Source organism: Mauremys mutica, chromosome 2 (assembly GCF_020497125.1).
Source record: "Mauremys mutica isolate MM-2020 ecotype Southern chromosome 2, ASM2049712v1, whole genome shotgun sequence".
Lineage (NCBI taxonomy): Eukaryota > Metazoa > Chordata > Testudines > Geoemydidae > Mauremys > Mauremys mutica.
Window position 1 is genome coordinate 141,619,873 of NC_059073.1, and position 12,321 is coordinate 141,632,193.

Sequence of the window (12,321 nt, forward strand, 5' to 3'; positions counted from 1 at the left end):
CAATTATGGGAGATAATACTTTGCACGTGTATAGTGCATTCTATCCAAAGGTTTCAAAGTGCCTTTCAATAATTAATTTGGCCTCACAATGCCAGAGAGGAGTAATTATGGCCATTCCAAAAATGGGGAAACTGAGGCACAAACAGGTTTAAGTGACTTGCACAAGGCCACACAGCAAGTCATGTTTGCCTTCAGAGCTGTTTGTGCCGGAGACTGTAGTGTATTGTAAAAGAAAATAGGCCAGTTCCTCTGCTAGTATAAGTCAACATAGCTGCATTGGAGCCAATGGAACAACACCCATTTACACCAGCTAGGAATATGGCCCTGTGTGTGCATGCAGTGAATTACATCAACCAGCACATGAGTTTGTGGGTGGAGAAATGGGATCTCAATTTGCTGACAAGATTCATCTTTAGAGGTATTGATTTACATTGATTAACATGGCCCAGATATTTATTTGTTAATGTTACCACTTACGGACTAACAAAATGGATTTGGAAATCCTTCAAAAATATTCAGGAAGCAAAGAAAATCCCCTACCTAGACAGCATGCTCAGCAGAGACCATGATCTCTAAAACATTAATTATCAGCATCACGAATGGCTGGTGCTAATAGATGTAGTTTGCTTGAGGAATCACAGGCTAATTGCATTTTCTTTCTAATCAAATGGAATGCTAAGGACTTGGCTTTGCAACAGTCATGTGTTTGTTGGGAAATGTTCCTAGCTAGAACAAACTGTTCTGTGCCTGTAAAAGTTGAATGACTTCCCAGCAAGGACTTTCCCTGCCCTCCCCTTCCCCTCACCACTCCTCTATCTATTTTGAACTATCAGTTACCTAATAAAATGCACTGTTTGCCTCTAACAGCACCTTGGAGAGCTTTGGAGAACTTCCCCATGACTTGTGGATTTCAAAAACTCCTGCTTTGCAGTAAAACACCAGAATATTCAACTATAAGCATTTACCCGATCATTCAGACTAATTGCGTGAGTATTCTCTTGTGCTGTTTCAGTGCTACTCTTATATCAACAAGATCAGAGCTTCATCACCTTGATTCTTTATTGAAAAGTCCTCCAGCATTTTACAGAAGAGGAGAAGCCCTTGAAGGAGCTCGGTTTAAAATTAGAATTTAACAGACAATTAGGTCTCTGGTATAAAATGTATAGGACAGTTTAAGAAACCTATAGAAAAGAGTGGGAACCTATTTGATTTAGACCTTGTCAACAAATGGTAAAGATTTTTTATATGACAGGCACAAACAATCAAAAATCTCAGCTAGTTTAAAACTCGCAGCCGGCCACCTTGGAGAACATCTCCAATTCTGCGTTTCTCCTCCAGCAAGTCTCCCATTGATTCCATGGGACTGAACCCTTTACACCCGATGTTCCTTTTTCACTGCTTTGGCAAAACCATGTAAAGAGGCCTTAGTGTAAATGAGAAATCAGGCCCTACGTTTCTACATGTAAGTTACTTGATATAAATGGACATTAGAATAGTATTTGGTTATTTGGACAGGAGTAATCTATGTGCGCTAATGGCCAAGTGGATCTTCTTAGAATCAATGGCTGTGTCCAAAAGATGACAAATAGATTTTGCTGGATCGGCCCCTCATAATTTTCCTAAAATTTCTTTTCCCTTTTGTTTACAGCAGCAGAGGTTCCTGGAAGCCTGCTCTCATTTTTCTTCTCCTCTGAGTATGTATATGCCACACAAGCCAATGGCATTTACTTGTGTGCTTTGCCATATGCTGATGCATGCAGTGTGAATGCCTATATAGGAGTTGGAATAAAAACTATGAGATTTCAGTGGCTATTTGAGCAGTTAGGAAGCAATGACCTCAGTATTTGGGTCATACTCTGTTTTGCTTCTGAATTCATGTCACAGTTAGTTTAATGCAGATTAATAGATGATAAAACCAGCAGGGATCATTGCAATCAAATCTGACCTCTTGTATAACACAGGCCATAGGATTTCTTTGAATTAATTCATGTTAGAACTAGATCATCTCTTTTATGTTTGGCTTACACAACTCCCTCAGCAACCAAGCATCAGTGAATCAATCTGAGTCCAATTTCTCCACTGCCTTGCACCTATGTCATCATCTATGCCTGTGAAGCTGGGTGCAAGCTGCTGCCATTAATCTGGTGGCATTTTGTACACGTTCATTTTGCCCAGGGACACAAGCGGTAAAGCTTCATAGGGAAAAAATCAAATCATCCACAGTGTTGAACTTCTGATTTCATTTTTTAAGTAAATCTTATTTAAAATATTTGTTTAAGTAGGTAAAGGAAGGGGAAATAGGGGGAGATTTTTATTTTGTTTCCAGCTGCAATTATGAAAGGGTTTACTTTAGTGCTACACAAACAGCTGCCGTCTGGAAAATTCAACCACTCCAGATGGCCACTGGAGCATTTAACTCTTTTGGAGCCTGGGTGACCAAAATCAGTTCTCTGTGTCCAAAGCATTCAGACACAACATATATTAGTCAACAGAAATGGGATTTTCTTTGTTTCTTTATATGATAAAACCTGGATAAAGCATGGGCATTTTTCAATCGGATAATAAAACTGGTCACAGATGACTAGGCTCCACAGGGAACACACTCAGCTTGCTATCATTTTATTTATCCATCCATCCATCCATCGGGGTAGGTTTACTGGATGTGTACTAGCTCTTAGTAGTTCTTGCTTTATTTGCCTTCCGGTTTTTGAGCCTTTATGGTTCACATTTTCAAGCTTTCCTCCATAACCATGAGAGCTACAAAAGGGTAATCTTTTTTTTATATGAATCATAGAATATCAGAGTTGGAAGGGACCTCAGGAGGTCATCTAGTCCAACCCCCTGCTCAAAACAGGACCAATCCCCAATCCCCAATTTTTGCCCCAAATTTTGAAAGTGGAGATTCTCACATAATCACATGACTCTAGGAGCTTGAGCTTTAAGAAAAAATGCCGCATATCATGAGACAAGTCACAAGAGTTGTCAACACAGAGCTTCATAGCTGTAACTGAGGGAAGAATCTGCTCCACGTGTGTTAGACTAAGGGGGCATTTAGGAGATGGGGTGATGGTTCAAAATTAGTCACTCCAAATTTATATATTTTGTCCTTAAAATGACCGAGACAGGTACTACCAAGCAAGCCCGCAGTAACAGGTCAATGCCCATTTGCAATGAAGAGAAACAATCTGGAAAAAGACAAACAGATCCTGGTTAGGGAGGGATAGCCAGCGCATAGGACTGGGAGTCATGGTTTCTCTGTTATCCTAGCAATCACCAAGCTTCATGCAGATGACCCTCTGCATTCACGAACTCTGACATCTCTCCACTGAGCTGTTTTGTTTTCTGCAGCACTACAAATCCTGCTTTTGAGTAATATGGAATCCTCAAGAATTGCAGGAGGGAAATCATTCCGGCACAGGACTGCAGAAAGCCTGTGTACCACTGAAATTGCCAGAACAGCAGTGTTACCAACTCATGATTTCTACCAAGTGTCTAACAATATTTAATGTTTTACTTAAAACCCCAGCTCCTGTGAGGATAACCTCAGTGCTCTCTTCTTTAAAAAAAGTGGGTCCTTTTAAAGTAGGTCCTTTGGTAGTTGCAGAGAAAAATCTTGAAGACATGAGTCAAGTGCATCCCACCGTCTCAAAAAACAGAAGGCAAACAAAGTGAATGCAACATTTAAAATCTCATGATTTTAAAGCTAATTTCAGGATTCTTTTCAGACCTCGCTCTGGGTTGTTGAACATTTCAGATTGGCCATACTGTAAAAGGCCCTGTGCACAGGAGTAGTTTTTCTCCCTAGGTGTGAAGAAAGCTCTGCACAGGGATCTGCTGAGACTTCATGTTCAACTTTCCTTATGGAAGATATGCATTAGCCAAACAAGTTATTGGGCTCAATAAGGAGGTTGCAGAGTGAAATTTAATGGCCTGTGATATACACAGGTCAGACTAGACCAGTGATTTTCAACCAAGGGTATGTGTCAACCATGGGTACAGAAGTCTCCCAGGGGGTACTCAACTCATCTAGATTAGTGGGTTGCAGCTCCCAGAGTGGGGAGGGTCATGGGACAGGTTTGGGGGGGTTGCAAGTGCAAGGCCGATAGTAGGGGGTGGCAAGCAGGGCAAATGCCTGGGGTTCCACACCATAGGGAGCCCCACAAAGTTAAGTTATATTCTTCAGCCCCACTGCCTGGGGAGCAGGCTTCAGACAAGGCTCACAAGTGAAAAACAGGCTCTCAAGTATCACACTGAAATGTAAGTACAATATTTCTAGTCCAATGGATTTATTTTATCATTAGAAGGTAAAAATGAGAGAGAGAGTCAGCCATTTTTCAGCAATAGCATGCTGGGACACTTTTGTATTTTTATGTCTGAGTTGGTAAGCAAGTCGTTTTTAAGTGAGGTGAAATTTGGGGGTACGCAAGCCAAATCAGACTCCTGAAAGAGTACAGTAGTCTGGAAAGGTTGAGAACCACTGGGCTAGATGATATGATGATTCCTTCTGGCCTTAAACTGTGGAATCTATTAATTTAAAAGGTGGGGGGCAAGGAAGGCGGTCAGGTCATGAGAACCTCTCAGTGCTTCATTTTAGCCATGTGTATAATTAAGAGTGTGATAGCCACAGGGACTGCCAGGCTTAGAATGCTTGGAAAGGTCTGAATGAAGGGGAAATGTGGTAAAGTACAAAGTGTTACCTTCCCAAGGCTTTATGATGAAGAGCAAGGAAGAAAATATCACAAAAACTAATTTGACATGGGCTCTTTTAATTAGACTATGACTCAGAGTTTCCAGGGAAATAGAAATCCTGTTTTACAGCTCTCCTAAAAAAGAAGACACTGATTTTTGCTACCAGATAGACATGCCATTTAAAATCCAATAAAATCAAACCCAGAATTGTTTTCCTCCAAACCAGCCCTGTAATAATTCACAATTAGATATCTGTACTCCCTCTCAAGTCTCAAGGTGACATATTGCCCACGCCCAGCAAAGCTGAATCTGGAAAATGTTCAGACGGGAGATCGTCAAGGAAAACCTAGGGTATGGCATTGGTGATCCAATAGATGTTACATATCATTGTTAATAATTATTATTAAAATAACTAGCACTATATAGCACTCTTCAAAGTGCTTTACAAAAGGAGTTACGTATCATTATCCCCATTTTACAGCTCAGGAAACTGAGGCATGGAAAAGTGAATGGACTTGACAAAGGTCACCCAGCGGGCCAGTGGCAGAGGCCAGACTAGATTCTTGGTCTCCTCATCCCAGTCCAGTGCTCTAGCCACTAGACAACACTGCCTTCTTAAGCACTATTAGTCAGCTGTTGTGTTTCACCCTACAGGTAGGTGAAATTATTATTGGTGTATTTATAAGGCCATATTCCGTCAGAGCACTGTGGATCTGCAACTGCCAGGAACCTTTTGGAGTGAGTGACTCCAAATTTGACTTTCTGCATTCTCACAGAAAGGTCACTTTGCAAAAATTTACAACACAGGAAAGAATGGGGCCTACAGGGTCGGGTTGTATGATTGCCTTCTCCACACCTACATAACCAATCAAGCCAAAGTTCAAAGTCATTTTGGCCTTGGGCAAGCCCCTTCTCCCCCATGCCTTAGTTTTCCCACCTGTAATAATAATACTGACCTCCTTTGTAAAGTGATCTTTGAGATCTCTGAATAAAAAGCACAATTAAAAAAAACTAGGTGGTGTTATTATTAAAGGGGTGAACTTAGATGCTAACTCTGAGTCCGTGTGCTTTGATGAGACCGGGGTATGGATTCAGTGTATGCTGAACCACTATACAGCAACCCAACACAACTTGCCAAGTAATGAGCTTTTCTCATACTGTAAGAATAAAAACTCTCACACCAGTATGCTGAATGTGTTCTTAATTCCTTCCCAGGTGCCCCAAAACAATCCAAGTAAGTTAACAATGGAAAGGTTGCAAGCCCGTCCCTAAAGGATCTACATGAACAAGAACTTAAATGAATGAATTAAAAGGTAAATTTACCAAAAAAAAAAAATGGTTAGGCCTTCAACTGCTGCCATTCAATGCTTTCCTTTTCTACTGTACCTGCAGTACCAAAAGAGCCAGAGACCTCATTCATCTGCCACCGACTCCAGTTAAAATAAAACCACTGAATGATGGAAGGGATCAATCCACACACAGCCATGTTCCATCCTGTTTAGCTATCACAACTACACGGTACAGCCAATATTTTTTAGCTTTGCTTCAGGGCAAACAGCCTGTTAATGTTTGTTTTGTTTTGTTTATGGACTTATACTTCCTGAAGCATTAATAGATTTCATTCTTATCTAATGCATTTTGTAGCTTTCACTTTTTCTGGCTTTGTTTTGGTAACTTCAAGGAAAAAAAAAAGATTACTCAGTGCTTATAGTGTTTTTCATGTTCAGAGCACTGTACGAATAAATCCTCAAAACACTGTGGGAGATAGGTTAATAAGCAGTAAGTATTACTCATTCATATAGTCCATAGAGATTAAAAAAAATGGAATGCTGCCCTGGCAATGAGGGATGAGGAATCTCCCCGCAAAGGTGGAGGAAGAGAAACCATGTACATCCAAGGCTGGGGGGGCCATGGCCACCACTCCCAAGGGGAAATGGTGGCGGTCAGTGACTCCCTTCTAAGAGAGAAGGAAGCATCCATGTACCAGGATGACCTGGCATCCCAGGTGGTGTACTGCCTATCAGGGGCCCACATCTGAGACATTACAGAATGATTGCCGACCCTCTGGCTACTACCTCATGGGGTCACTAATGAAACCCTGCAGGGTATGACCCTGAGCAGATCAGAAGTGACTACAGGGCTCTGGGAGGGAGCGTGAAGGAGTTGGGGGCACAGATGGTGTTCTCATCTATCCTTCTGGTCAAGGGTAGGGGCCCAGGCAGAGACCGATACATCCTGCAGATGAATGCATGGCAGAGCAGATGGTGTTGCTAGGAGGGCTTTGGCTTCCTTAATCATGGGATGCTGTTCCAAGGACTGCAGAGCGGAGACAGGGTTCACCTAGCAAAGAACGGGAACAGTATCTTCAGATACAGACTGGCTAACCTAGCAAGCTGGGCTTTAAACTAGGTTCAATGGGGGGAAGATATAAAAAGCCCACAGTTCAGTCCAAAACAGAGTCCTACGTGGACAGCTGGAATCTGGGGGGAACATGGACAATCACAGCAGGGACAAAGGAAAGACAAGAAGGAATACAGAGGGACGATCTAATGAACATTTTAGGGCCGGCTCCAGACCCCAGCGCGCCAAGCGCGTGCTTGGGGCGGCGTGCCGCGGGAGGGCGGCAGGAGGCTCCGGTGGACCTCCCACAGACATGCCTGCGGACGGTCCGCTGGTCCCACGGCTCCGGTGGAACATCCGCAGGCGTGCCTGCGGGAGGTCCACTGGAGCCGCGGGACCAGCGGACCCTTCGCAGGCACGTCTGCAGGAGGTCCACCGGAGCCGCGGGACCGGCGATCGCCAGAGCGCCCCCCGCATGCCACCCTGCTTGGGGCGGCGCAATTCTGAGAGCCGCCCCTGATCTTACATATCTGTATACTAGAGCCGGAAGTAACGGGAACAAACAGGAAGATGTAGAAATACAACTGAATAATCACAATTATTACACAAGCAGTAGACCAGATGGGATCATTCACATGACTAGAATAATGGTATAGAAGGCCAGGCAGAGGAAAAAAGGGAGGAGTTGCTTTGTGTATCAAAGATGTATACACCTGCACTGAGGCTGAGATAGAAGTGGGAGACAGACCTGTTGAAAGCCTCTGAGTAAGAATAAAAGGGTAATAAGCAAGGGTCTTGGTAGGGATCTATTATAGACTGTCTAACCAGGAAGAAGAGGTAGATGAGACTTTTTTCCCCCCAATAGCTAACAAAATCATTCACAGCACAGGACTTGGTGGTGACTGGGGACTTCAATTACCCAGACATCTGATGGGAAAATAACACAGCAGGGCACAGATTATCCAACAAGTTCTTGGAATGTTTTGGAGACTCCTTTTTATTACAGAAGGTGGAGAAAGCACGTGGGGGGGGAGGCTGTTCTAGATTTGATTCTGACAAATAGGGATGGACTGATCAAGAATTTGAAGATGGAAGGCAGCTTAGGTGAAAGTGATCGTGAAATGACAAGTCCATGATTCTAAGGAATGCTGGGAGGGAAAACAGCAGAATAAAAATGACAAACTTCAAGAAGGCGGACTGTAGCAAACTCAGAGAATTGATAGCTAAGATCCCATAGGAAGCAAGTCTAAGAGGAAAAAAAGTTCAGTACAGCTGGCAGTTTTTAGAGATACATTATTAAGGGTACAAGAGCAAGCTATTCCAGTGCATACTACACTTCCTATCTTTCGTAAGAGACCACCGTGGCTTAATCAGGACATCTTCAATCAATTGAAACTCAAAAGAAGAGTCGTGTGAAAAGTGAAAACTAGGTCAAATGACAAAGGATTAATATAAAAAAAAAACCTCACAAGCATGTAGGGATAAAATTGGAAATTTTACAAAATGAGATTAAACTAGCTAGGGTCATAAATGGTAACAAGATAGCATTCTAATACATATATTGGAAAAAGGAGGAAGACCAAGGACAGCGTAGGCCCATTACTCAATGAGGAAGGAAAAACAACAACAAAAAACGCCGCAATGATCGAAGTGTTAAATGCCTTTTTTGTTTCAGTTTTCACAAAAATGGTTATCGGTGATCGGATGACTAACTGTGAACATCAGTATAAATCAGGGGTTCTCAAGCTGGGGGTCATGACTCTTCAGGGGGTCGTGAGGTTATTATGTGCGGGGTCATAAGCTGTCAGCCTCCAGCTGACCCAAACCCCGCTTTGCCTCCAGCATTTATAATAGTGCTAAATATAAAAAATATATTAATTTGTAAGAGGGGGAGGGGTCACACTCAGAAATTTGTTGCGTGAAAGGGGTCACCAGTACAAAAGTTTGATAACCACTGGTATAAATGATGTAGGATCCGAGGCTAAAATAGGAAAAGAACAAGTTAAGAATCACTTACAAGTTAGATGTCTTCAAGTCAGCAAGGCCTGATGAAATACATGCTAATATATTTAAGGAACAGGCTGAAGAGATCTCTGAGCCATTAGCAATTATCTTTGAGGAATCATGGAGGATGGGAGAGACCCAGGAGGCCTGGAAAAGGGGCAAATATAGTACCTAATATAAAAAGGGGGAATAAGGACAATCCAGAGAATTATAGACCAATCTGTTTAACTTCAGTACCAGGAAAGATAATGGAGTAAATAGTCAATAATTTGTAAGCACTTAGAAGATAATAAGCTAATAAGTAACAGTCAAAATGGAATTGTCAAGAATAAATCATGACAAACCAACCTAATATCCTCCTTTGGCAGGGTAACAAGCCTTTTGGATAGGGGGGCAAGCAGTAGATGTGATTTATCTCAACATCAGTAAGGTTTGAGATATTGCCTCACATGACCATCTCACAAACAAATCAGGGAAATATGGCTTAGGTGAGCTTACTACAAGGTGGGTGCACAATTGGTTGGAAAAACATATTCAGAGTATAGTTACCAATGGTTCACAATCAAGTTGGGAAGGGCATATCAAGTGGAGTCCCAAAGGGATCTGTCCTGGATCTGGTTCTTTTCAATATCTTCATAAATTATTTGGATAATGGCATAGACAGTACACTTATAAAGTTTGCAGACAATACCAAGCTGGGAGGACAGGATTAGAATTCAAAATGATCTTGACAAATTAGAGAAATGGTCTGAAATAAATAGGATGAAATGCAATAAGGACAAAGGCAAATTATACTTAGGAAGGCATAATCAAAATGGAAATAACTGCTTAGGAAGAAGTAGTGCAGAAAAGGTTCTGGGGGTTATAGTGGATCGCAAACTAGATATGAGACAACAATTTTAAACTGTTGCCAAAAAGAAAGAAAGATCTGCTAATACATCCCAGCATGGAGTGTTGTAAGCGATGCATGAGAAATAATTCTTCCACTCTACTCAGCACCATAAGGCCTCAACTGCAGTATTGTGTCCAGTTCTGGGCACCACACTTCAGAAAAGATGTGAACAAATGGGAGAAAACTCCAGAGGAGAGCAACAAAAATGATTAAAAGATCTAGCAAACAATGTTCCACGAGAAAAGATTGAAAACATTGGGTTTGTTTAGTCTGGAGAAGAGACGACTGAGGCGGGACCTGATAACAGTATTCGAGTATATAAAAGATTGTTGTAAAGAGGACGAACAATAAATTCTTTTCCTTAACCACTGAGAACAGGACAAGAAGTAATAGTCTTAAATGGCAGCAAAGGAGATTTAGGTTAGATGTTAGGAAAAACTTCTTAACTGTAAAGGTTGTTTGGCAGTGTAACAAATTACTAAGGAAGGTCATGGAATCTCTGTCACTGAAGGTTTTTAAGAACAGATTAGACAAACACCTGTCAGGGATGATCTAGATAATTCTTGTTACTGCCTCAGTGCAAAGGACTGAACTAGATGACCTAACGAGGTCCCTTCCAGCCCTACATTTCTAGAATTCCATTTTACAGATGAGGAAACAGAAGCAGGGAGGTTAAGTGATTTGACAAAGGCCACAGAAGAATCCAGTGTCAGAGCTGAGATTAGGTTGAGTATCAGGAACAGCTTCCTAATGGAGAGATCTGTAAGACTGTAAAATAGCCTCTGGTTACAAGTTCCATCCCAAGAGACATTTGAAATTGGACTGTTCAAAACAATGAAAAAAAATACATTTTAGTGTACAAACCTGCATTGGACACAGAGGCTTAACTTCTGTGATAAAAATACAAACTGTTTAAATATAGTGATGGAAAAAGCAAGGTTTTTCATTTAATTGGTGTTTATCAACAATATTTTATTGCTATAGTTTGGAGCTAATAATTAGGACAATAATTTGCATTTATAAAATTATAGCACCATCGATCAAAGCACTTTTACAATTATTAGAATTTTAGGATCTAGTCTACAGACCTTGAAAAATCAATAGAAAAATTCCCATTGACTTCAGTTTATTTAGGATTGGGGTGCTAAGAAAGTTTTCCCATCTCCCAAGTGTTTTACAAACATGATAGGCCAGACCCACAGCTGAAGCCAATGGAACAATACTGATTTATTTGCACTGAGGATCTGGCCCATTAAAATTAACTCTAAACATCCCTGCGAAGTACAACTGATCACATATTTCCACTGAAGATACTGGAAAAAACAATCCCCCCCACAAAATCTATTGAAAAATACTGGAAAACAAGACATGGGATCATGTGACTGCAGCACATTTGCACCAGGGATGAATTTGGCCTCTTAGCATAGGAAACCACCATCCAGTCCAACATGCCTTCACTTATTGACCTTAATCACACTCAACACTTAAATTGCCTTCTACTCTGGAAATAAATATTGATCTCAGTACTCAATTCAAATACATATTCAAATTCAAGCAATGCAAAGTGCGTCCCATTTTCATGGCAGACAGCATTTATCCTGTTGAACTTAATCTTGTCAGAAGAATAAACATATATGTGGCATGGTACAACGGAAATCCTCTTACATTCTGTGATCTCTCTCTCTCTCTCTCACTCAGACTACCCCAGAGTCAAACTTATTTATTTTGCTTCCTATTCATAAAGGGTTAAAGTCACCCTTATGTAGAAGGACAGCAAAGGCCTACACATCAATTAAATCCCCACTTATACCCTCAGAATTGGACATAAGTGAGAGTTGATTACACCGGGATGTGCGGTGATGCTTGTTTCATTTGCAAAATGTGTAGCTGAACACAGGTTAAATTGAACAAGTGACATTTTATTAAACCATGTGGATGGCTCTGTCCACATGGCTAGTTGCTTTCAGCCTAACTCCCTGATACCCCACATTCCCTGTTCCCCTGGTGTCCCATCAATAACAGTCCATCCAGAAAACATGGGCCCTCTGACTCCAGTTCCAGTGATTATGATACAGAGCTCCAAAACGCGATACTAAAAAGTGTGGCCTTTCATACGGGCTTTCACTTTCTTCTGATCACATTTCCTCAGTTTACAAGTGGTTTCCTCCCCCGCAGTTGCTGGTGCCACAAACTCATTCTGAAACTAGAAGTCATGCTGAGTTATTTCTGGCTTAACCATTGCCAAAAATAACAAAAGATTCCAGAATCAGGATGGAGTTAATTATTCAGTTGATGTGTGGAGCAGAGTAGAAACCACCTGTGTTTATCTGAAGGGATAATAGAAGTAAAGAAAAGAAATAAAAATCCGTATTGCCAACTCTTGTGATTTTATCATG

General features: G+C 41.4%; 1 long non-coding RNA gene across 1 annotated transcript; it reads left to right on the plus strand.

Moving 5' to 3' along the window:
* The first annotated feature begins 869 nt into the window (after positions 1 to 869).
* LOC123364374 lies at positions 870 to 6,183 on the plus strand. The gene is made up of 4 exons (XR_006577079.1): positions 870 to 986; positions 1,649 to 1,694; positions 5,905 to 6,002; positions 6,082 to 6,183. It is a non-coding gene; the product is annotated as an uncharacterized LOC123364374 (long non-coding RNA).
* Positions 6,184 to 12,321: the final 6,138 nt, after the last annotated feature.